General features: G+C 42.0%; 1 long non-coding RNA gene across 1 annotated transcript in view; it reads left to right on the plus strand.

The window, feature by feature from the left end:
- The window catches only part of LOC125964559 (uncharacterized), a 213,949-nt gene that overhangs the window by 182,368 nt on the left and 5,812 nt on the right, over positions 1 to 25,769 (plus strand). The gene's annotated exons all lie outside the window — the stretch shown is intronic.

Consider the following 25,769-nt stretch of genomic DNA (forward strand, 5'->3'; position numbering starts at 1 on the left):
ATGTGACAGGTGGAAATATAAAAGGCTGGTGCATATGGTAGGAAGTCAAAATGCAGGATGTTGTTTTGGCAAAAAAGCCAAAATGTTTTCCAGAAAGTGCACAGTAATCTGAGACACAGTAATGAGGCTCGTCAGTTGGGATACATTTTATTAATTTTAATTTGCATGAAATTTCTCAGACACATATTATTTTCTACTCCATTATCTCCCTGCATCTGCTTGCCCTTGGGGGGTGACCTTGGCCGAGAACTGAGCTGTCCATGGCCAAGACGTGAAATAGCTTTGACTCTACCACACCATGTCTTTGGGGCAGTGAATATATGGGACTTTGTCACAGCAGCATGGGAAGCTTTGGTTCTGGGCAGGAAACAGAGCATCCTGGCAGCCATAATTTCTCAGAAATCCTTGATTTCATTCACCTGCCTTCAAAAAGTCAGATATTATGGTTTTCTCAGGGTAAAGAGTCATGTATCACAATGTTCCTTGCAGCTCTGTTTACAATAGCCAGGACATGGAAGCAACCTAAGTGTCCATCAACAGATGAATGGATAAAGAAGATGTGGCACATATATATGATGGAATATTACTCAGCCATAAAAGGAAAGGAAAGGAAATTGAGTTATTTGTAGTGAGGTGGATAGACCTAGAGTCTGTCATACAGAGTGAAGTATGTCAGAAAGAGAAAAACAAATACCATATGCTAACACATATATATGGAATCTTAAAAAAAAGAAGGTTCTGAAGAACCTAGGGGCAGGACAGGAATAAAGACGCAGACATAGAGAATGGACTTGAGGACATGGGGAGGGGGACGGGTAAGCTGGGACAAAGTGAGAGAGTGGCATGGACATATATACACTACCAAATGTAAAATAGATAGCTAGTGGGAAACAGCTGCATAGCACAGGGAGATCAACTCGGTGCTTTGTGACCACCTAGAGGGGTGGGATAGGGAGGGTGGGAGGGAGACGCAAGAGGGAGGAGATATAGGGATATATGTATATGTATAGCTGATTCACTTTGTTATACAGCAGAAACTAACATACTGTTTTAAAGCAGTTATACTCCAATAAAGATGTTTTAAAAAAATCAGATAAACAAGTTTTATGGTTTAATTTTTCATGCAAAAGTCCATATTCTTTCCAGAAACTATTAGCTTGTTTGAGGTTTTTTTCCCCCAAACTTTCTATCCCTTTACTTGAATTTAACACTTCCACTATAGTGCTGAGCATGTAATATATTTGAATGTCCCAAATATGTTTCACTGGTCCCTAGGGCTGTTTTTTTTTTTGTATCTTTCTTGGTTTGCCTCTATTGAGTATGTCAAAAACTCTGTTTACATATGGTTTAAAGATCTGCATGTGATTTAAAGATCTGCCATAAGTCTGCTATAAACAACAGACACACAGTTCTACACCAACACAGAACAACGTGTGCTTTTCCTAACCCACACCCACACCATGAATCTGGCTGACCTGCTACATGGGGCGTATGTTGTAGCGTGTCCTGTTGCAACATGCCTTTTCTACTCATACAAGCAACACACACACACACACACACACACACACACACATGCATGCAAGCAAGTCCCAGGACTTCTGGTCACACCCTGGATTTGCAGAGAGCAAACAATACCCACACTTGTAGAGTTCTTAATGCTTTAAGCAACTTCAAAACATTTAATGGTCTATTTTATACCCAACAAAGGAAGTAGGATATGTTTAATTCCTATACTTTACAGAAGACCCTACTGCTCACTGAGGTTCAGTGTCTCACTCAGTGTGACCCAGCAAGTGAGTACGGTGATTCAGGTCTCTCCCTTCCAGTCTAATGTTCCATCCCCTAAATTTACAACATGGGAATCTCACCGTGGAACTGATTTCTACATGTGATGGGTCAAAATCAGAGCTAAGTGATGACAGAGTAGGTCACCCAGGGAAAAGATGAGGCTGGGAGCCTGGAAGAATTACACGGAGGCTTTGCATGCTGCCAGGAGTCTGTTATTCAGGGGCTGAGCACACGGGATAAGTATTCAGAAGGTAGAAATGATATGAATCGATCAGCTGAAAGAAAAGAGCAGAAGAAATGAATGCTGCTCACTAAGACTTAAACAAAATCTACAGCCCTGCTGTTTATCTATGTAGAGATGAACATTTGGCCAAAAAATAGACATAGGGGTGACCCAAAATTAAGAAATCCCAAAGGAGAGTCTCAGTGGTCAAGTGTACGCACCCAGTTTAGTTTGAAGTTCCTTACATCCATTATAATCCAGTTGTATCTCCTTGAAACAGGTAAGCATTGGCAGGATCCCTATTTTATATATGGTAAAACTGAGGCTCAGAAAAGTTAAGTAACTTGTCCAAAGTCGCATAGTTAGGAAGTGACAGAACCAGGAGTAAAACCCAGGACTGACCAAAGTGAAAGCCCATCTCCCTATGCAAGCTCTCTCCTTACTCCTGGATGGGCCATTCCACAGAGCATCCAAAGTAGCCTAGTGGATTTGGTGGTTGATGTTCTTGGAACAAAGCAGCTGCTGTTCAGCTCTCGTGTGTTTTTGTCAAGTGAAAACAAACCACGGTTGAGTTGCTATGTGGCCATAGACCCGACCCCTGGGTACTGAATTAATACTGAAGAGCAGCAATGCAAATAGTAAGGGATTTGCCAGTGTGCTGCCAATACAGATGGAGTGGTAAGTTTCCAAGTGATTGTTTTGCTGATCTCTGAAAACCTGATCTGCAAGAATTTATACTGGGTTCTTCAGAGAAACTCTAAGAGAGGTAATCATTTTAAGATCTTGGCTTATGGAGAGACAAAGAGAGTTTTATAGAGATGAGCAAACACTACAGAACCAACAGAGCATGCTGGAATTTGATCCTGAGTGTAGGGGGCCTAGTGGGGACAAGTGAGTGGTCCCAGCACACACAGTCACTGCTATAATAATTACCAGGGCTAAGCAGGCAAGATCAGGACCCAGGAGCCAAGAAAAGCTAGAAACACAGGGCAAACACACAAGGGAGTCCCTGGAAGCTGACTGTAGAGGGAGATCCTGACAGATGGGTCCTGATGCTTGGGGAGACAGGACTGCAAATCTCCCCTTTCATGGGCAGATGAGTAAAGGAAGGGGCCAAGGAGAGAGACATGGTGAATGAACCCACCACAAAGAGTGGAGATCAAGAGAGTGAAGTTTCGGGACCCAAACCCAATGCGGCCAAATCAGGGGCAGAACCTGTTCCTAGGAGAAGTCAGTGAAGAAGGGAAACAGACAAAACCTTATTTCTGGGGCAAAAACTAAGTCTGGAACTCAGGCATAAATAGGCTGACCATGACAGGAGTGGAACTGGGTAAAATATTGGGAAGAAGGGTTCAAGGAGAACAGGACCTGGGGTAAGGTGGATTGAGTGAGGAGCCAATGGCCCAGAGCACCTTCATTTCCCCTGAGTAGGAATCTGAGCTGAAAACCACAGCTCAAGCCTCAGTGCTCTCCAAGGCAGAGGTTGGAGGGCAGGAAGCAAGCCCATCCTCAGAGCCATAGGTGTGTGGTTCATCATCAGATAAAGTGGTTCCTTTCTTCACTTAATTCTTACCCAGCCAAATTAGACACATTAACAATCGCCTGATTACCACGCCAGGTCCTAAGAGTGTTGTGGTCTCCACATTAATATCGATTTGGCAACATTTATTGTATTAGGAGATAAAAGCAGATTCCCTGAAGAGCCATGCTATTTGTACTCTTTCCCTAGGGCTGCTGTAACAAATTACACAAATTTGGTGGTTTAGAACAAAGGAAATTTATTGTCTCACTATTCTGGAGGCAAGAAGTCTGAAATCAACGTAGGCAGGGTGGTTCTCCCTCTGAAACCTGTAGGGTAGGATCCTTCCTGGTTCTCCCTCTGAAACCTGTAGGGTAGGATCCTTCCTGGCCTCCTCCATCTCTGGTAGCCCCGGATGCTCCTTGGCTTGTGGCTGCATCACTCTAATCTCTGCCTCCATCTTCCCATGGTCTTCTCCCTGGGTCTTCACATTGTCTGTCCTCTCTGTCTGTCTCTGTGTTCAAACTTTGCTTTTTTATAAGGACAAAAGTTATGCTAGATTAGGGACCACTTAATGAGTTCATTTTTATTACCTTTGTAAAGACCTTATTTCCAAATAAGTTCACATTCCAAGGCACTGGGAATTAGGACTTCCTCGTGTCTTTTTGAGGGGACACAATTCAACCTATAACACTATTCTTCCCTTTCCAATTCATCACTGGCTTGTCTACACTCAGGTCTCCTCCCATTCTTCTCCCTGGAAGAGATAAGGTGTTCACATTGGTGATGGTAATTGTCCTGGGTCTCCCAGTTCTGCAGAATGGACAGACAGAGCAAATTTCCAGGAGATGCTTCATTGAGGATGCTCTTAGACACCGCTGAGAGGGTTTTTGGTTCTCCGCATAGAGAACAAAGTGTTTTCTTCCTTGGATGTTCTCTCCACAATTTTCGCACACCAGAAGACTTTTAAACCTGGTTTTCAAATAGTCAGAGGCTAGTTTTAGCCTCTACAAGTTAATCATATACTGGACTTCCCCTCCCAACTGCTATCCACAAAGAGCTTGCTGATTTCCCAAAACTTGAAAGTATTTGACTTTTAAATGCATTTCATAATTCTGTGTCTGTCATTTTGGGGCATTTTGTGTCTCCTACTATAAAGATTACTAAAAACCCTTCCTTTGACCAAGACGTGCTTTACTGAGGCAGCTCTGCAACCATTGCCAGTTCACACGCTGAGGTATGCATGGTGCGGGCTCACACTTGCAGCATTATACAGAATCAGGTAGCACCATGTTGCTCTGTGAACAATGTTCTTACACATTGTTATCCTCCCCAGACCAGCTACTCCTCCAGCGCAGGAAACCTGAGACCCACCCTTGTCTTCTCCTGCTACCTCGTCACCAGTATCTAAAGCATAACCCATCCCTGTCCACACCACCCCTGAAATGAGTCTCAAGTCAGTTTCTTCACTTTCATTCTAATGGTTCCTCCCTTAGCTCAGGTCACTGTCATCTCTCATCTGTGTTTTGAAAGTTTCTGGCCGAAACTGCCTCTAGTCTTTCTCCCTTCCACGCCATCACACTGTACACAGAGTTGGCATTCTAACATGGATCATATAAAAATCTGATCATATGACTCCCTTGCTCAAAACCTTATGCTTCAGAATAAAGACTAACATGGGAATCATGACTCTCCTTCATGTGGCTCCTAATAATCTCCTCCCTTGTTATGCCTTTCCTTTGCACTGTATCTTCAAACATCCTCAACTACTATTACTGGCTCACTTAGGTAAGTGATTTAACACTGATTCTTCTAATGAGACTGAGGTGGGGTGAGGTGAGATAATGAGACATTTGCCTCAGGGGAAAAATGTAAGGGGTGCTAAAAAAAACTAAGTAATCAAAACCATATTTTGAAGCAATATTTTTTTAAATCAAATTAAGGCCAAAAAAATCAATAGTGGACAGACTATCAAAATTTTAAATAAAGATCAGTAAGAGTGCTCAAAGAAAAATTTACAGTCTCAGGTGTTTATTTTAGAGAAGAAGAAAAGCCTAAAATCAATGACTTATGTTCCAGCCTCAAGAAGGAAAAAAGAAAAATAAAGAGTAAATTGAATCCAAAATAAATGGAAGGAAGGAAGTATTATAAACAAAACAGAAATCAATGCAATAGAAAATCCACAAATAATGGCTCTGTTACTGGTAACAAACTTACCTACCCTCCCACAGATAATAGCTACATACACTGGGAAAAAATATATAAAATCAACTACCCAAGGACTCTATAGAGTGAATAGAAGCAAGTAAAGTTTTGAGAGTTGAAACTCATAGGATGCAGCAAGCATGGGGGAAGTTCCCATTTTTCTAGCCTTGCCCTAAGGACAATTGCAGTTGTGGTGTGTCATAGGTCAGCTAAAACTTCAATGGAAAGTCACCAGTTTTCTGACTCAGGAGAGAAGGATAGGTGCCCAGGGCAACCAGGACTACTGGAGGGTGGGAGAATCAAAGAAAGGAAAAAGCACAGAATGGGAATCCTTAATTCTGTACATACACTCTAGAAAAGTCTGTGGGTGACCACTGAGACATACACACATGGGGCAGACTACGAAGTCCAAACTGAGAACACAGCTATGACATAACCACAGGTGAGATCAACTTTGAAGTTTAACTCTGACCAAGTTGATTGCCTGCTAAAAGAAAAACATTAGCACACGTTATAAGAAGAGAACAGAATTCAGATTATCTACAACATGACTTTGACAATGTTTAGGATACAATCCAAAATTAAATGACATACAAAAAATCAGGAAAATCTGACAAGTAACAGAGGTCAACCCTAAGATGACAGTTGTTAAAACTATGCTCAGGAAGGTAGAGAAAATACAATGCAATGAATGAAAAAAATAAGAAACCTTACCAGAGATATGAAATATATAAATGAGGACCAAGTTGAAATTTTGAAACTGAAAAATAAAATATCTGAAATTTTAAATTTTACTAGCTAGGTTGAATAGCAGAATGGAAATGAAAAGGAAAGTGTAGGTGAACTTGAATATATATCAGTAGAGTTATGCAAACTAAAGAAGAGAAAGAAAAAAGACTTTTAAAAAGTTAATAAGCCCCAGGAACCTGCAGAGTAATGTCAAATGTATAATATACAGGCAAGAGAAGACCTAGATATTCCATTCTTAGGCATTACCCAAGTGAAATGAAAACATATATCCACTCAAAGACTTATACATCATTGTTATTTATAATAACCAGGAAATCTGTAAACAGCCTAAATGTCCATCAGTAGGTGAATGGATAACAAAATGTGATCTACACATACAATGGAATAAATAAAAATTGATCTACTATTAATGAATGAAGACAAAAATGCAGATGAATCTCAAAACATTATGAGCAAAAGAAGCCAGACAAAAAGAGTATGTACTGTGTGATTCTGTTTATAGAAAATTTTTAAGTTGTCCAAATAATCTATAGTAACAGAAAGCTAATCAGCAGTTGCCTGGGGTCAGGGGTGGAGAGAGAAAATGACTGCAAAAAGGCATGAGGAATCTCTTGAGGGTGTTGGAGATGTTCTTAATTTTTACTGTGATGATGGTTCATAGGTCTACACATCAGTTAAAACTAAATTCTAGAGATCTGCTCTGTGACATAATAGGTATGTTTAACAATACAGTATTGTGCACTTTCAAATATTTTAAGAGGATAGGTCTTATGCCAGGTGGTCTTCCACACACACATACACAATAGAACACAAGGACATTTTGAGAAGTGATAGATAAGTTTAATACTTTGGTTGTGGTGATAGCATATGACCAAACTCATCAAGAGGTATATATTAATATGTGTGCAATTTTGTATACCTCAATAAGCTAAACATACATACACACACATCAGCCAGGATCATTTAAATACATACAGTTATTATTTCTTAATTTTAACATAATAAACTGGATTAAAGAATTGATGTACATTCTAATCACCAGGGAGCTAGTTAAAATAAAGATTCTGATTCATTAGATCTGGGCTGGGTCCTGAGATTCCACATCTGTAACAAGCTCCCAGGTGACACGCAAGCTGCTGGTCTGAGTCCACACTTAAAGGAGCCTGAACTAAACTCTCCAATTTAGGTAAGGTATAGCTGAAGAGCTTTTTATAAATCCTCTTTCCATGAGTGATTAGCATCACCTTTCTCATTCGTATAGAGCTGGGTCATGTCCCACAACTTCCTCTACAGTGTTATCCATCCATGAGACTGTTCATGATACTAACAATCATATCTGGCATTTATTAAGCACACATTGAGTGTTGGACACCGTTCTCACAGTTGCACATGAATTTACTCACTTAATCCGCAGTGTAAAGGCAGGTACTCTTATTATCCCATAACAACAAATGTAAAAAACCAAAGCACAGAAAATTTAAGGGACTTGCCCAAGGTCGCGGTTGAAACCCAGAGGAGGCAGATTCAACCCCAAGCATCACACACTTAACCATTGTGCTCTATGACTTCCCCTCAGAGCAATTATCATGCTCCAAATGTCACAGGTTCTGGCCCCAAAATCAGAACCACTAATCCCTGTCCAAGAATCTTCCCACTTGGCCATTCTTTATGGAGAACATTATTGTTTCAACATCAGATATGTATTCAGCACTTGCCCCGTATCAGCCTTTGTCCACAGGATGGGCCAGCTCTTCTTATGTTCTCCTGAAAGCGTGTTATCCTTTGCCAACCAACCCAGCATCCAAGCAGTGTCTACTCTTTGAGCTGTTTACCAAGAATGCTGACTGGTGTTCCCTACCACCCTCCTCTGTCCTCCCAGTGGTGTTGCTATTTTCCAGCAGAACCAGACCCACACTTTGCCCTAGTGTCTCCTCATACCAGAGAGTCCACACCATGAGAGAGTCATGCTATGAGCTTCTGGGGACTTGGGCTGCCATTTTGATCTCTGGCTCCCAAGGAAAAGGAGTATTGTTCAGATATCCCTGCAACTTGCAGAAATTCATTGAGACTCTAAGTGGAAGGCAGGGGTGACTCTGACATTCTCTCCTATTGGCCCATCAAACATTCCCATCCAGCCGGTCTGTGGGGAGACAGCTGATAACCTGGGTTCATCATCCATCCTCCAAGAAGACTCTGATTGGTAGTGCAAAGTTTTAAAACTTCCTATTTTCCAGTTGCCTCAACATTCCCACGAACAGGCTGTGAACATACCAACCAGGTGACCAGGTGCACCAGAGTGATAAGGTTGTCCCCTGACACAAGTTCCCCTTCTTGCCCTCCCCTGACAGTGACCTGTTGACCTTCAAACACATCAGTGAAACCCACTCCTGCCTTTTGCTTTCATAGTCCACCTGATCCCCATAAAGGCACTGGCCCAGAGGTCCTCACTCTCTCCCACCTGCCTGGTTGAGCTCACTCCCTGCATGCTCTGCCCCAGTGGCTGCTGCATGCCAAGCTGTGCCTCCCTCCTCTAGGACCTGCAAGTATAATAAATCTCTTTTGTTTTCATATGTTTCTCTCTGGTGTTATTCTGTGTCCATATCAGACTGAGCATCAAAAAAAAATGTTTTTAATAACATAATTATTCCTTACAATACATGATTCCTCCCCTAAGCTGAGGGTAAGAAAGCTTCAGGGCCCCGGGGGGAGCCTGTGGCAGAAAAGCTTGCACAAGTTGGGAGGTGGGGACAGAAAGCTGGAAAAAGGTGTCCCATTAACAGGCACATGAAAAATGCTCAGCATCACAAATTAATAGAGAAATGCAAATCAAAAGTACAATGGGGTATCATCTCACACTGGTCAGAATGGCCATCATCAGAAAGTCTACAAATAATAAATGTTGGAGAGGGTATGGAGAAAAGGGAACCCTCCTACACTGTTGGTAGGAATGTAAATTGGTGCAGCCACTATGGAAAACAGTATGGAAGTTTCCTTAAAACACTAAAAATAGAGTTACCATATGACCCGGAAATTCTGCTCCTGTGCATATATTTGGAAAAGACAAAAACTCTAATTTGAAAATTTACATGCACCCTAATGTTCACAGCAACACTATTTACAATAGCCAAGACATGGAAACAACCTAAATGTCCATCAACGGATGAATGGATAAAGAAGATGTGCTATATATATACAATGGAATATTACTCAGACATAAAAAGAATGAAATAATGCCCTTTGCAGCAATGTGAATGGAGCTAGAGATTATCATACTAAGTAAAATATGTCAGACAAAGAAAGATGAATATCACATGATATCACTTCCATGTGGAATCTTTAAAAAAAATGATACAAATGAACTTACTTACCAAACAGAAATAGACTCACAGACATAGAAAACAAACTTATGGTTACCAAGGGGAAAGGGGGGATGGGGTAAATTAGGAGTTTGGAATTAACAGATACATACTACTATATATAAAATAGATAAATAACAAGGACCTAGAGTATATATACACATATACATATGAATCACTTTGCTGTATACCTGAAACTAACACAACATTGTACTGTAAATTAACTGTATTTCAATTACAAGAAAAAATGTCCAAGGATATATGAGCGATGCATGAACAGTGTCCAGTACAGTATACGAGCCTTTTAGGGAGGCTAGAAGGAGGCGCTTCCTGAAGGGCAAGGTTGTTGATGAAAAGGATGGATTAGCAAAGAAGACAGAACTAAACTGGAGTAGCAAGGGCTCTAAATGTAGATCTTCCCTGAGGCAGGGAGCTGTACCATTGACCTCTCCAAGCCCTCACATGTCTATGAGTCTACCTCAGCGAGTTTCAAGTCCATTAGGACTTTGTGGGTTCCATGTAGAAGATCAACCACCAGTGAAGCTGAAGGCCATTGGCCAAGCCCACTTCCCAGTTGAGGACAACACTGAAAAATAGTCTGGGCAGCTTCCTGGTCAGCCCATCACTCTTACCAAATAGTATTTTGGTGAACTGAGTGTAAATGAATGAGAAACACATGGGTTTAATTTCCCTTGAAATTAGGGGCGGGTGAGCCCAGCCACAGTTTGGAATTGCTGAATGTCTCCAACTATTTTTTTCAAGTGCTTTTGGTTCAGAAAATCCAAAACAATGGTTCTGCAAAGCACATTTCCCCTCATTTGTATGAGTATTCATGTTTTTTAATGGGAATTTGATCTGCATATTTCAATTTCTTTACACTTCACTTATCAAGATGTTTAATGCAATTTCCTGGAAGTCTGAGAAATATTTTATAACTTTTTTATCAATTTTTTTTTATTTAGGGAAAGGAAACAATGAGGAAGGTTGGAAAATTCATATGCCAGAAAATGTGGGTTTGGGTGAACGTTTACACTTTTAGGCAGTTCTAGGGCCCAGAATTACACACACATGAGGTGTGCAGTCATAATATGCTAAAGGAATGTATTTGAAAATCTCTTGGAAAGGGAGGAAAAGTTGGGTAAGTTCAATAAGTATAGGCTCAGGGGAAGTCTGGAAAATACAATATAGTTTTAAAGAAATGGTGTAGATTTTCTCATCTCTAATATTCAGGCAGAGTACCCCTAGTAGCCATTGTAGAGTGGAGCAGAATTGCAGCATCTTGGCATCACACGCCAGCATGGATTCCCACAATTCTCCATGTATCACATGTCATAAGACATGTGATAAAGGAGTTACTATGGAATGCTTAGGAGTGGATGGACGACCAGAGAGGGTGGAAGAAATGTGTCACAGGAGGTGGGCACGGGTGGGGCAGGGGGAACCCCCAGCGCCATCTTTGTTTCAGAGATATGGAAACAAAGAGCTATTGTTAAAGAGCTGTTTTCACTTAAAGGTCATCTTGAGGTTCCAGGGGACAAAGTAAGACCCAAAAGGGAAAGAGGCAGTTGTCCCCCATCCTCACAGAACAGTCCGTTTGCATTGTCTAGGAAGCACAGAACTCGTCAAACCTTAATGGACCCACTTCTGTTCATAGTGGAATGGGCAGTTAGTGGAGCAATGAATGCTGCCCAGCAGGAAAAAAGAAGGAAATGGTGGGTGTCTGATAAAGTTTGTCTCAGGTGCCTGGGAGACATACCCTGGGGATTCCCAGAAAAACAGTTTGTGGTTGGGACTTTATGCAGGAAGCAATAACAGAATAAGGTTTATTATGGTCAATATATCTCCCATTTTAATCCCCAGGCTGCTGTACAAAGAGCAAACATAGATTACACATCTCTTTAAAGCTATATTTATCCTGGTTTTGAAATTAGAAGACTCAAACAGGGCCACGTGACAGTGACAGCAGCAGTGATCAATATTCCTTGGACTCCCAAAGTTAGCCAGTTTCCTTTGTAGCTAGGCTGGGGACATGTGATTGGTTCTGGCCAACAGAGTGCAAAGAAGAACTAAACCTATATCTGTTAAGCCATTGGGATTTGTGGGTGGAGGGAAGCTTGTTTGTTACAGTAGCTAGTGGTAACCATCCTGACTAACACATGCTGTAAACTTTGAGTTACTGATTTAAAACGTGTCATTGTAATTCTCTGATAGTAATAAACATGGTGATTTTAGGCTAGATTCTTAGAAGTTTTTGAGAATATAATGGTACCTTGTATTAACTTTCTTATTGTTGAATAACAAATTACCTTGAAAGGTGGTGGTGTATAACAATCATTTCTTATCTCAGTGCTTTTGATGGTCAGGAATGTGGGAGTAGCTTAGTTAGGTGATTCTGACTCCAAGTCTTTATGATGTGCAGGCAAGGTGTTGCCAGGAGCTGCAGTCATCTGAAGGCTTGATCGGGGCTGGAGGATCCACTGTTGATAGGAGAACTCAATTTCTCACTGGCTGTTGGCTGGAGTTTTCAGTCTTCACCACATGGGCCTCTCCATGGTCATTCTCATGACATGGAAGCTAGCATATTCCAGACAGATTGATCCAAGAGAGAAAGCAAACAGGAATCCACCATGTCTTCTATGACTTAGCCTCTGATGTTGCACTCTGTCACTTTTGCTGTTTTCACCTATTCTTTAGCTATAAGTCACTAAATCCAGCCCTTACTCAAGAGGAGGAGAATAGGCTCCAGCTTTTCAAGAGAGTGTCAAAGAATTTGTGGATATATTTCAAACTACACACACCCCATCACCCCAGAACAAGTTTGTTGGTAGCTGAGGGGAAATAGAATGATGGGTTGCACCTAAGGTCGGGAAGAGGGGCTTCAATGATCCATGAGAGATCAGGCTGTTGGAGTGTAATTATGTAACTGCTCCTTTCTTACAATGTTCCCTGGTCTCATGAGCAAATGAAGGGAGCACAACCCCTTCTATTCAAATTAAGTGGGACAGACCTCTTACATGAAGCTGCATACTGAGATGTCAAGGTGAGCATAAAAGCCTTCCTGGTCATTTACTGCTGTAAATTATACACTGCATTATACATGATGCAGAGGAAATTAATTCTCATGAAATAGACACCCTGGTTGTGTAGGCAGGTGAAGATTCAACATCCTCCTCTGATGTAACCACCTCTTGCTGACCTCCCAGTTTGCCCAGTGTGGTACAGCATGCTGATTGCTGTTACACACTCAGGGAGTTTGCACAGAAGATTAGGATAAAATAGGATAGACTAGGAAAGATAGAATAAAAAGAGAAACTCTTCCCTTCATATAAAACATAGTAGGCAGATGAAGGTGGTCTTGATTTAAGCCCAAATGATAGAAAATGGCAATAACACTGGAAATGGAAATATTGGTTCTATGACGGTTGGGATTTTCCTTCTTTTCTCCTGTATCCACAGTGTCTATGAAAATGTGCCCTATACAATAAGCACCTTGCTGAATATTTTTCTTTAATTTATTGGATGCGATAGCACTCACCATAGAAGAGAAAGTAGTGGACTAGAAGGTGGTAGGAATTTTAGATCTAAAATTTAGAGTTTAGGTTACTGATTCCAGAAACATCCATCCTGGGGCTGTGCTGGGGATAGGCTTGCAGCCTGAGGAAATGGTTGTGTACATGCCTATAAATGTCTCATATTGGGGTCCAAGCCAATTCTGGGGTGGCCCACCCTTGGCTGATCCCATGGTAGGATCTACACCAAGATGCAGGGCAAGAGCCAGAGATGAACACTCAGTCAAACCACACAGTCTTCTGCTGGTGATGTTTCAGTAACCAGACAACATACTTTTTGCTTCGGCAGCCATTGAGAGCATCCGCTGCAGACAGCTGTAGAGTGTGGTCAAGCTGAACATGTCACAATAGCCTGCCAGGCCCTAGGAGCTATTAGCAGCAGTGAGAAGAGGTATCTATTTAGGTCCCCCACAGCCACCATATTTGGGTGGCAACCACAGGCAGTGCAACAGCACTTGCTCTGAGCTGCAGTAGCTGGGCTGTGAAGTGCTCCAGCCTCAGGGAGCACAGCTGAGTTTGCTCTTCTAATTCTAGAAATAGACAGATAAGGAGCCAGGGGAGGAGTAAACTTCTTTCTCATCTGGGCATGACATCAGACTGTTGAAGTAGGGCATCCCCGTTTGAGTTACAGCTGTATTTTAACTTAAAAAGGACTTTTATTTATTTTTATTTTTATTTTTTTTGAATATCAAGAGGAGAAAAAATAGAGTATTATGTCACAGAAGCCAAGGTCACTGTCAGCAGTCTCAAATGCAGCTGAAAAGCCAAGAAAGTGAGGACTAAAAAGTTTCCTTTGAATTTACTGTCATGGAAATCACTGATGATCACAAGAGAACAGTTTTGATGAAGAAATTGATGGGTGGTGTGGGTTGAGTAGAAAATTAAGGTTAGGAGATGGAACCAATGATTATAGACAGCACTTTCAAGAAGTTCTGCTATAAAGAAGACCAGAGAGGGAGTTGAGTAGCTAGAGATTAAATAGGTTTTTGAGGGAGGGTTTTGCTTCATTCATTCATAAATTCCACTTTTTACTGTATAAACATATATATAAAGTAAATGTTTTGCGTATGATTCAAATTTTCTGTGTCTGTTTTACATCAACTTCATTTTTTTTTTCTTTTTACCTTTCAATCCCCTTCATCCATTTCTCTCACCTCCTCATCCCCTCCTCCAGCCACCACCCATCTGTTCTCTGTATCTATGGGCTTCTTTTTTTGTTTGTTTGTTCTATTTTTTAGATTCCCGCATATAATAGAGATCATACAATATTTGTCTCTCTCTGTCTGACTTATTTCAGCTGCATAATACACTTGAGGTCCATCCATGTTGTCAAAAATAGCAATATTTCATTCCTTTTATGGCTAAATAATATTTTAGTGTGTGTGTGTGTGTGTATATATATATATCACATCTTCTTCATCCATTCATCTATCAAGGGATATAAATAGTTTTCATATCTTGGCTATTGTAAATGATACTGCAATGAACATGGAGGTACATATGCCTTTTCAAGATAATGTTTTAGTTTTCTTTGAATAAATACCCCAAAGTGGAATTGCTAGATCATATGGTAGCTTTATTTTTAATTTTTTGAGGAACCTCCATACTGTTTCCCATAGTGGTTTCACCAATTTACATTCCCACCAACAGTGCATGAAGGTTCCTTTTTCTCCATATCCTCACCAACACTTGTTATTTGTTATCTTTTTGATAATAGCTATTCTAACAGGTGTGAGGTGATATCTCATCATGGTCTTGATTTGCATTTCCCTGATGATTAATGATGTTGAGCATCTTTTCATATACCTCTTGATTATTTGCTTGCTTTCTTTGGAAAAATTTCTGTTCAGATCTTCTGTCCATTTTTTAATTGGATTGCTTGTTTTTGTTTTGTTATTGAGTTGTTTGAGCTCTTTATGTACTTTAGATATATTTTAAATGATCATATATATGATTTGGAAATATTTTCTCCCATTCAGTAGCTTGCCTTTTCATTTTGTTGATGGTTTCCTTTGCTGTGCAGAAGCTTTTTAGCATGAAGTAGTCCCATTTATTCATTTTTTTATTTTGTTGCTTTGCTTTTGGTGTCAGAATCCAAAAATCATCACCAAGACCTATGTCAAGGAGTTTAGTGTCTATGTTTTCTTCTCGGAGGTTTATGGTTTCAGGTCTTATGTTCAAATCTTTAATCCATTTTGAGTTAATTTTCAGGTATGGTGTAAGATGGTGTTCGAGTTTCATTCTTTTGCATGTGGCTGTCCAGTTTTCCCAACACCACTTATTGAAGAGACTGTCCATTCCCCATTGTGTATTCTCAGCTCCTTTGTAGTAAATTAACTGAGCATATACATGAGGTTTATTTCTGTGCTCTCTTTTCTGTTCTATTGATCTATGTGTCTGGTTCCATGCCAATACCATACTGTTTTAATTACTATACCTTTGTAAGATAGTTTGAAATCAGAAAGCATGTTACCTCCAGCTTTGACCTTTTTTCTCAAAATTGCTTTGGCTATTCAGGATTTTTTGTGATTCTATACAAATTTTAGGATTATTTATTTTATTTCTTTGAAAAATGCCCTTGGAATTTTGATAGGGACAGCATAGAATCTTTAGATCATGTTGGGTAGTATGAACATTTTAACAATATTGATTCTTCCAATCCATAAACACAGAATATCTTTCCATTTATTTGTGTCTTCTTCAATTTTTTTCATTAATGTCTTATAGTTTTCAATATACAGGTCTTTCACCTCCTTAGCTAAACTTATTCCTAGGTATTTTATTCTTTTCTATGTGATTTTAAATGGAATTGTTTTCTTTATTTCCCTTTTTGATAGTTTATTAATATATACATATTCAATAGATTTTTTTAATATTTATTTTGTATCCTGCAACTTTACTGAATTTATTAGTTCTAACAGTTTTTTGATGTAATCTTTGGGGTTTTCTATGTAGAATATCATGTCATCTGCAAACAGTGACAGTTTTATTTCTTCCTTTCCAATTTGTATGCCTTTTTATTTCTTTTTCCTTCATAATTGCTCTGGCTAGAACTTTTCAATATTATGTTGAGAAGAAGTGGTGAGAATGGGCATGTTTGTCCTGTTGCTGATCTTAGAGGAAAGGCTTTCAAACTTTTCACCATTGAGTATGATGTTAGATGTGGGCTTGTCACATATGGCCTTTATCATGTTGAGATACGTTCCCTCTAAACTCACTTTGTTAAGAGTTTTTATTATAAATGGATGCTAAATTTTGTCAAATGTTTTTTCTGCATCTATTGAAATGATCATATGATTTTTATCCTTCTTTTTTTTAATGTGGTGTATCACACTGACTGATTTGTGGATGTCGAACCATGCTTGCATCCTTGGAATAAATCCCACTTGATTATGGGGTATGATCCTTTTAATGTATTGTTAAATTCAGTTTGCTAATATTTTGTTGAGGACTTTTCATCTATGTTCATCAGGGATATTGGCCTGTAATTTTCTTTTCTTGTGGCATCCTTGTCTGGCTTTGTCATGGTAATGTTGGCCTCATAAAAAGAGTTCCCTCCTATTCTATTTTTGGGAAGAGTTTGAGAAGAATTGGCATTAATTCTTCTTTGATTTTGAGTGTGGCCCTCAAACATGCAGCTGTCACTTGCCCCACAGGCACACATTAATGTGTCTAAATATTAACTGAGGTGGGATAGAAAGACCCAGAAAAATTTCCTGAAAGAAATTAAGACTAATGCAACAAAAGAACACACTCACCAATCAAACTTCATTGAAAGAAAACCAAACTATCATCTTCCTTCAAAATAATAGCAACAGCAATAGCTAACACTTGCTGGGCTCTAAACGTGTCTCACAGTTTCTGAGAATGTTACAAATGGATTTATTTGCCTCTTATTCACCCAGATGGTAAGGGAGAGATTCCCACCCTAAGGTTATGGGGATGGTCAGATGCACAACACCCAACAATGGAGAAATGAGATCAATAGTAGTTTATCAGAAACATACACTCACAGCCCATGGAAGGAAGATACTGCAAACCATACAGGGGTTGCACTTGGGCACAGAGGGAACAAGCTGGAATTGTGCAGCAGGCTTGGTAGTAACAAGAGGGTAAGGGGGCCCTGGTTCCCACAGACACCAAGATGTGGTGGTTTACTTGAATAATTCTGTAGGCTGGCCGGGAACTGAATAAAACCTGCTACTAAGGGATTAGCAAGAACTGCACTTGGTCCATTTTATAAGGCAGGTTGCTTGTTTAGGAGGACTTCATCTGCAGGAGCAGCATTTGGAAGGAGCTGGATTCAAAATTTAGGTCATTTGAGGCCCTCCTGATTTGAACAGATGTCAAGGAAACACATAATATTGAGCCTTAATTTTAGGCTTAACATCAAAACACTTCATCATCAAAACACTCATGAAATATTATCACACCATTCTCCACATGGTGGATTCAAGGCTGAAAAGGCTAGTAGATTGTCCAGTGTTGGCCAGATGATAAGCGACTGAGCTGGTATTAAAATCGGAGTTCGTTGACCCCATTAACCATTGCTCCCAGGGTAGATGTAATAGACCAACTTAGAAGTGGACTAGCAGAGGGGAAGAGAAAGGTATTAAGGAGATCAGCAAATACACCTCACCCCATAGACAGAAAGCGCAATTAAACAAACACAATCACTTTTGCTGCTTACCATGTGACTTTCTGAGTCCCATACAAACTTCCCCCAAGGCAGCTGGGTTAATAACACAGCCCCACCGACCCCTAGCAGCCAGGCTCTGATTCTGATGTCCAACCTTGTATTTTAATCAGTGGCTCCTGAAATGCCTACAAGCCCAGCTGCTCCAGACACACTTCTGATTACACAGCCCACAGGAATGAACCCAACCAAGCAGATCACGTAGTTCCCAGGTGCTTCAAAATCCCAAGCCCAAGATGGCCCCGAATTAGTCACCCTCCTGGACAAGCATGTGGGGCATGCCGATGGGGCTTGGATTTCTACAATAAATTCCTTTGCACTGAAAGAGACCTTATATCTCTTCCAATCCAACCTCCTCATTTCACAGTTAAAGAAACTAAAGTTAAGTGGCATCCCCAAGATCACAAGCCTAGTTAAGGCAGATCCTGCTTGGGTCCCTTCCTTAAACCCTTTACCAACTCCCTCCTCCCTTGCATCCCTTCCTTTATAAAGTTAAGGTGACACTCTGACCCATTTCCAGATGTTGTGCCATGAAGGAATCCGCTGGAGAGAATCTGGGAGAGAATTTTCCTCCCTGATAGAAGGCAAGAGACATGCAAAGAGAGCTCTATTGTTTCCCTAGCCACCTGTTATGGGCTGAATTGTGTCCCCCAGTTTAGCCTGGAGCAGCCCCATGTCAGCAAGGAGTGTCTTTGAAGTCTTGAATTTATCCTAATAATTCACGAGAATTTTACATTCTGCTCCAAAATATGCCATGTCTATTTTAAATTAAATATAAAATTAGTGATTGCCTGAAAACTCAAAAAAAAATATTGATGTCCCAGGAAGCTGCGTCCGCAGTTCGCCTGAGGCTTCAAGTCATCTTGGGCGCAGGGCACTGTGCCTTGGGGGTTAAAAAATTCCCCCGTTTGAGAGCACAGATGTAAGTCATTTACCTTACTAACTATTCTAGAACCTTCTCTGGTTCACACTTAGGACAACCACAGGCCGCCAGAGGCTTGAACTTAAGAAACATGCACGTAAGATGAAATCAACTAGAAGGCAAAATTTCCAGGAGATATTTGCACATAGGTCCAGGAGACCTTCTAGGGAACCCCTCACCCCCACCCCGTGCTGCCAAAATTAAAAAACAGCACCTCACTGTGAGGCAGTAACCCCTAACATTTTGGGGTGTCTGAAAAATGCTGTAACTATGGAGACCCTCCCCAGAAAAGACACACAGTTTCTCAGGTCCATGTGTCCTCTGGAGATTTCCAGAAACCTGAAGCCGTCCGTGGATCCCTGAGAATACAGGGATCTCACTGAGACACTTTGTCCTATTCCAGTTGTGGTAGGCATGAGTTTTTTCTTAAAATGTTTTAGGCCAACATTTAAACATTGAGAAAGTTCACATTAATGTCTGGAGATTAGGGCCTGACAGCCTTGCGGTTCCTTGTGGATCCTTGATGATGAGGGTCGGCTACCCCTGTAGCTGGGGCTTTCCCGGCCCCTCCTCTACTGCATCTGATCTTTCTCCATCACAGAAGCTGCCCGTTCCCTGGGGCAACTGTTACTGCACTGCAGCCCCACTTAGGGTGGCCCTGGAAGACTGCGGTGAGGGAAAATTCCACCGGGTGGAGCTTTGGGTGGTGCCCCTGGTCATCCACTTCATGTAGAAGTGGTTAGAATATATACAGAGTCATGGGCAGTGAGGAATGGCCTAGTTGCTAGTCAAGGAGAAAAATAAGATTGAAAGATCGGGAGATAAGGCGGCCTGGGTATGATGAGTGTGGACTAACACATGTGGGTACAACGTGAGGATATTTGTGGCATGTCAGCGCTCTCCAGAAAGCACTCACCACGGAAGATACAATGTATTTGGCTGCCTGCACTGCCATAACAGACTGGGGAGCCTAAATGACAGAAGTTTATTTTCTCACAGTTCTGGAGGCTGGAAGTCCAAGGTCAAAGTGCCAGGTTTGGTTTTTCTTGCGGCCTCTCTCCTCTTGCCTTGCAGACTGCCACCTTCTCACTGTGCCCTTGTGTGGTCTTTGCTCTGTGCGCATGCATTTCTGGTGTCTTTTCCTCTTCTTACAAGGACACCAGTCCTATTGGATCCGGCCCCACCCTTATGACCTCATTTAACCTTAATGACCTCCTTAAAGGTCATATCTTCAAGTACAGTCACAACGAGGGTTACAGCTTCAACATATGAATTCATGGAAGGAACAATTCAATCTGTAACAAGCACTAAGGCACAGATAAGCAGAGTGACTCATCCAGCTGATCACGAACCAGTTCTGTTCTGACACAATGGGCTCATGGCCAGAGTAGCCATGGTGGCTGGGAAGGAGGGTACACATGGACCCAACAGCAGGGCTTCCTACTCACCAAGGCTGATCTAACTCCTACTTCTACTGAATCTTCAACCTGACATACTGGTGCAAGAAGTGACCAACAAGCCACTTGTTGGCAACTGATTACATTGGCCCGTCTCCATCAGGGAGAGGCAATATATGTCTTTTTCAGGAAAAGACGTATATTGAAAATATGGGTTTGTCTTTCCTGCCCACAGTGCCCAAACCAGACTCACTGTCTGAGTATTTCTTTTCTTTTTTTTTTTTTTTTTGCGGTACGCGGGCCTCTCACTGTTGTGGCCTCTCCCGTTGCGGAGCACAGGCTCCGGACGCGCAGGCTCAGAGGCCATGGCTCACGGGCCCAGCCACTCCGCGGCATGTGGGATCTTCCCGGACCGGGGCACGAACCTGTGTCCCCTGCGTCGGCAGGCAGACTCTCAACCACTGCGCCACCAGGGAAGCCCTGTCTGAGTATTTTTGAAGGTTTGATCCATCAACAGGGACTCTTAAGAAAAGGCAGTGCTATCCCCAAACACAGTGCTATACAGCCTCCTCCCAGGAGCCACTGGTCTGAAAGACAGTGGAAAGGTCTCCTAAAGATACACCTGAGGCTTGGGGTTAGGGATGACATTCTGTGGGGATAGGATGCCATCATACAGAATGTGGCACACTCTAAAGAATGATCATCATATGGTTCTGTGTCCAAAACAGATAATTTATGAGGGTCTAGGAACCAAAGGTTGAGAGTAGAATTTGTCTTGCTGATCATCACTACTAATGACTTACAGAGTTTGTGTTTCATGTCCCTACAGTTTTAGGATTTCTGGGTCTAGAGGTCCTAGTTCCCAGAGTGGGGAGATGCTTCCCCAGAGGGGGCACATCAAGAGTCTCATTGAAATTTAAGTGATGGCTGCCTTCCAGTAACTTTGGGCTCCTTATGCCCAAGGAACCTACGGGCGAGGAAGGGGGTTGCCATGCTGTCAGTGGTGAGGGACCCGATCTTCAGAAGGTGGTCGTGCTGCTGTTACATAAACAGCATAGAATAAAGTATGTTTGGCACTTGGGGAAAAGACTAGGACATCTCTTTATGCTCTCATGCCCAAATTAAACAATGAAAGTAGCCATGGCCTAAAAAGGGCATGGGAGACAGGGACTCAGAGTCCTCAGAGACGAGAATCTCGATCATCCCATCAGGCAGTCTGCCTACACCTGCAGAGATGTAACTGAGAGAATTGAGGCTGGACAGTTGATAAGGGGGATGATACGTACCAGTTTAAGACCAGCTGAAGCAGTGGAAGTGCTAGTTGTTCTAATAGTGCTTCTCATATAATTGTCTGGGAAATAAGACCAAACAAAATCCTACAGAAGTTCTTTCCACAGGGCAAACCTACTGTAAGAAGCAAGTAGATCTGGACAGTGCAAGGGGTAATGACGGTCTTAGTCTGTTTGAGCTGCTGTAACAGAAGACCATAGACTAAGTGGTCTATAAACAATAGACATTAATTTCTCACATTATGGAAGTTGAAAGTACAAGATCAGTGTGCCAGATGGTCAGGTTCTGATAAGAAACCTCTCCCAGGTTGCAGACAGCCAAGGACTTCTCACTGTGCTCCCACATGGTGGAAAACGGGCTAGAGAGCAATCTGAGGCTGCTGTTATAAGGGCACAAAGCCTTATAAGGGCTCCACCCTCATGACCTAATTACCTCCTAAAGGCCCCACCTCCTAATACTGTCAACTTGGGGGATAGGATTTTTTTTAACTTTTTATTTTATATTGGGGTATAGTTGATTAAAAATGTTGTGTTCACATACGGTATTTGTCTTTTTCTTTCTGACGTACTTCACTCTGTATGACAGACTCTAGGTCTATCCAGCTCATTACAAATAGCTCAATTTCATTTGTTTTTATGGCTGAGTAATATTCCATTGTATATATGTGCCACAACTTCTTTATCCATTCATCCGACAATGGGCACTTAGGTTGTTTCCACCTCTGGGCTATTGTAAATAGAGTTGCAATGAACATTTTGGTACATGACTCTTTTTGAATTATAGTTTTCTCAGGGTATATATGGAATTTAAGAAAAAAATGTCATGAAGAACCTAGGGGTAAAGCAGGAATAAAGACGCAGACCTCCTAGAGGACGGACTTGAGGTTATGGGGAGGGGGAAGGGTGAGCTGTGACAGGGCGAGAGAGAGTCACGGGCATATACACACTAACAAACGTAGTAAGGTACATAGCTAGTGGGAAGCAGCCGCATGGCACAGGGATATTGGCTCGGTGCTTTGTGACAGCCTGGAGGGGTGGGATAGGGAGGGTGGGAGGGAGGGAGACGCAAGAGGGAAGACGTATGGGAACATATGTTTATGTATGACTGATTCACTTTGTTATAAAGCAGAAACTAACACACCATTGTAAAGCAATTATACCCCAATAAAGATGTTAAAAAAAAAAATGTTGTGTTCGTTTCAGGTGTACAGCAAAGTGATTCAATTATACATATACATGTATCTATTCTTTTTCAAATTTTTTTCCCGTTTAGGTTGTTACATAATACTGAGCAGAGTTCCCTGTGCTAGACAGTAGGTCCTTGTTTGTTATCCGTTTTAAATACAGCAGTGTGCACATGTCAATCCCAAACTCCCTAACTATCCCTTCCCCCTACCCTTTCCCCCTGGTAAGTTCGTTCTCTAAGTCTGTGAGGCTCTCAGATTTGGGGGGCAGGAATTTCAAAATAAGAGTTTCAAGGGGACACACACACACTAAGTCCATAGCAGATACTATAGGGCTTCATCCAGACCCCGGGTGGAGCAGGTTTACTCACCTCCCAGGGGACGGTTTGGCTGCTAATGGCTCCCAGCTGCATCCGTTGATGGGAACTTCCATCAGCCACAGGGACCTGCATTGCCTAATCTCATACCTCCTCCCAGGGGACAACTGTCATCAATGACTGGCTTCTGCAGGGACACATACACTCAACCTCTCTTCCTCAGTTTGGGACAACTATGAAAGGTCATCCCAGCTGCAGAGCTGCTGGAGATCAACTGAGGCTCCACCTGTGGCTGTGCTGTAGGCCAGTTCGTCCCTCTGCTGGCTCTGCCTCCCTCACCTCCTTAGATGTACGCAGCCCAAGAACACTCCCCGATAAACTTCGACATCCAGCTCTCAGAGTCTATTTTCAAAGTCCCTATGACAGTACCCTTTCCTAAAACTGGTCAGTCTGAGCCTACATTCAGAATAGCCCTTTTCCCACCTTGAAAAACGTGTGTCTCACCCACTTCTAATATACTGTGGCTCATCGTCCTGAACTGAAATACACCCATGGCACCATACAAAAAGGTATTTATTTCTTTGATTAAACAAAGGCCATGGAACCATATGGCTTCCTGTCTTTCCCTGCCTGAAAGATAGGTCTATTAATTGGTGAAGCTTGGTATTAGAAATGGTGTATTTGGACCTATATTGTGATATTTTGAATATAGAACAGTCAAAGCAGTTTAGGTCATTGTCACTTGTTCTTATAAATGTAGACAGAACGTGAGCTTATTGAATTCTTCATGATACATTATATAAAATGTGCAGATAGGGCTTCCCAGGTGGCGCAGTGGTTGAGAATCTGCCTGCCGATGCAGGGGACGTGGGTTCGTGCCCCGGTCCGGGAAGATCCCACATGCCGCAGAGCAGCTGGGCCCGTGAGCCATGGCCTCTGAGCCTGCGCGTCCGGAGTCTGTGCTCCGCGATGGGAGAGGCCACAACAGTGAGAGACCCGCGTACCGCAAAAAAAAAGAAAAAAGTGCAGATAAAAATTTTATGAGATTCATTCTAAAGTTGGTGTGTTTTATTCGACAGAATAGTTAAAGCTATTTTATCAAGTCACATCATATTTATTCTAATCGCCATCCATCATCATCTTCTAATTTCATCTTATAGAGTATTATATGTTTGTCTTATTTATTACCAAGAAGTAGACTTTTTCAAGTTTATGATGAAAATATTTAGATAATAACTTATAAATACACACAAGGGTAGATAGATTTTTCAACCTTCTTTTAAGATAGTGTGTGAATAATACACAGTGTAACTATCAACAGAAGGAAAGGGTACCACTCATACATTCCCCTATTCTCAAGAATCTAGTAAATAAAGAAACGAGTAAGACAAATAGGAGGCCAAAGTACGTAATGGATATCCCTCCACACGGGGTGGGCAAGAAGCATCACCTCCCCCCAGAAATAACAGCCACATAATCGAGATTTTCGGGGCAGACCCCAGACCAGTACTTTGATCTGTTTTCCTTAGAGAGCATGTAGGGCTATCAGACAACTTGTCTTCTTTGAGGGAGGAATATGGAACACATAGTCCCTGTGACTATACACCTTGCCCAGCCTATGGAGCCTTGGAGCACAGAGGCTGCCGTGTCCTTGGCTTCCTGGCCAGGTGCTCCTGGCTGGCCCTTTCCCCAGCAGTTCCCAGCAGACCTGGTTCCTGGCAGTTATGGCTTCGCTTTCCTTCCAGGTCTATTTTTGCCCAAAGTCGCAGACTCCCCACCACAAGTCTCCATTCCTTTTCCCCAAGGACCCTATCGGTTTTCATAAAGGAGGGTTTTCCTTGCCCACTCCTGGTGCCTCTGAGTCACAGCCAGCATCTCTGCCAGTGGGCCGCCAGCCCACTCTGCTAGCTAACCAACAACCCTGTTCTTGCCTCCGAGGAAACATCCCTCCTGTGATCGTCAGAATTTCAGCCAGAGGACACATGTGGGCAGAGCGTAGACCAAGGGCCAAAGGCAACAAACGCCAGGTGAAAGCAGATGTGAAGTCATCGCCAGTGACCGCTGAGGCTCCAAACATACCCCTGGTAGAGCCTGAGGTGTCCCTGGGGTGACCAAGAGTTCTCATTTCCTTGATATAGCAAAGTCAAGTGTCTCAGCCTTGGAGAGGTCAGGAGGCTTAAATGGAAATGTTCTATGTTAGGCCTTCACCCCCGTTATCTTGATCCTTGAGGTTATACAAATAGTTAAGCATGAAAAGTCTCACACTCAGATCTCATATGTTCTCCACCCAAAGGTATAAAGCCTGTAGATCCAGAAAAATGTGCGCCGTCGTCTGTGGCAGCCGTGTCTTCAATTAACTTCTGTTCCAGGGAATGGCACTTTAGCTCAGCGAGGGCAGGGACAGCCCCGTCTTATTCCTTGTTTCATCTGTGATGCCTAGATCATACTGCTGACACCTAGTAAGTGCTAAGCAAACATTGATGGAATGAACACTCACGCTGACTGGAAAGGGCATTTATCAAGATTTTTACTCCATCAAACACAGGAAGTCATT

Source organism: Orcinus orca, chromosome 5 (assembly GCF_937001465.1).
Source record: "Orcinus orca chromosome 5, mOrcOrc1.1, whole genome shotgun sequence".
NCBI classification, from domain to species: Eukaryota; Metazoa; Chordata; class Mammalia; order Artiodactyla; family Delphinidae; genus Orcinus; species Orcinus orca.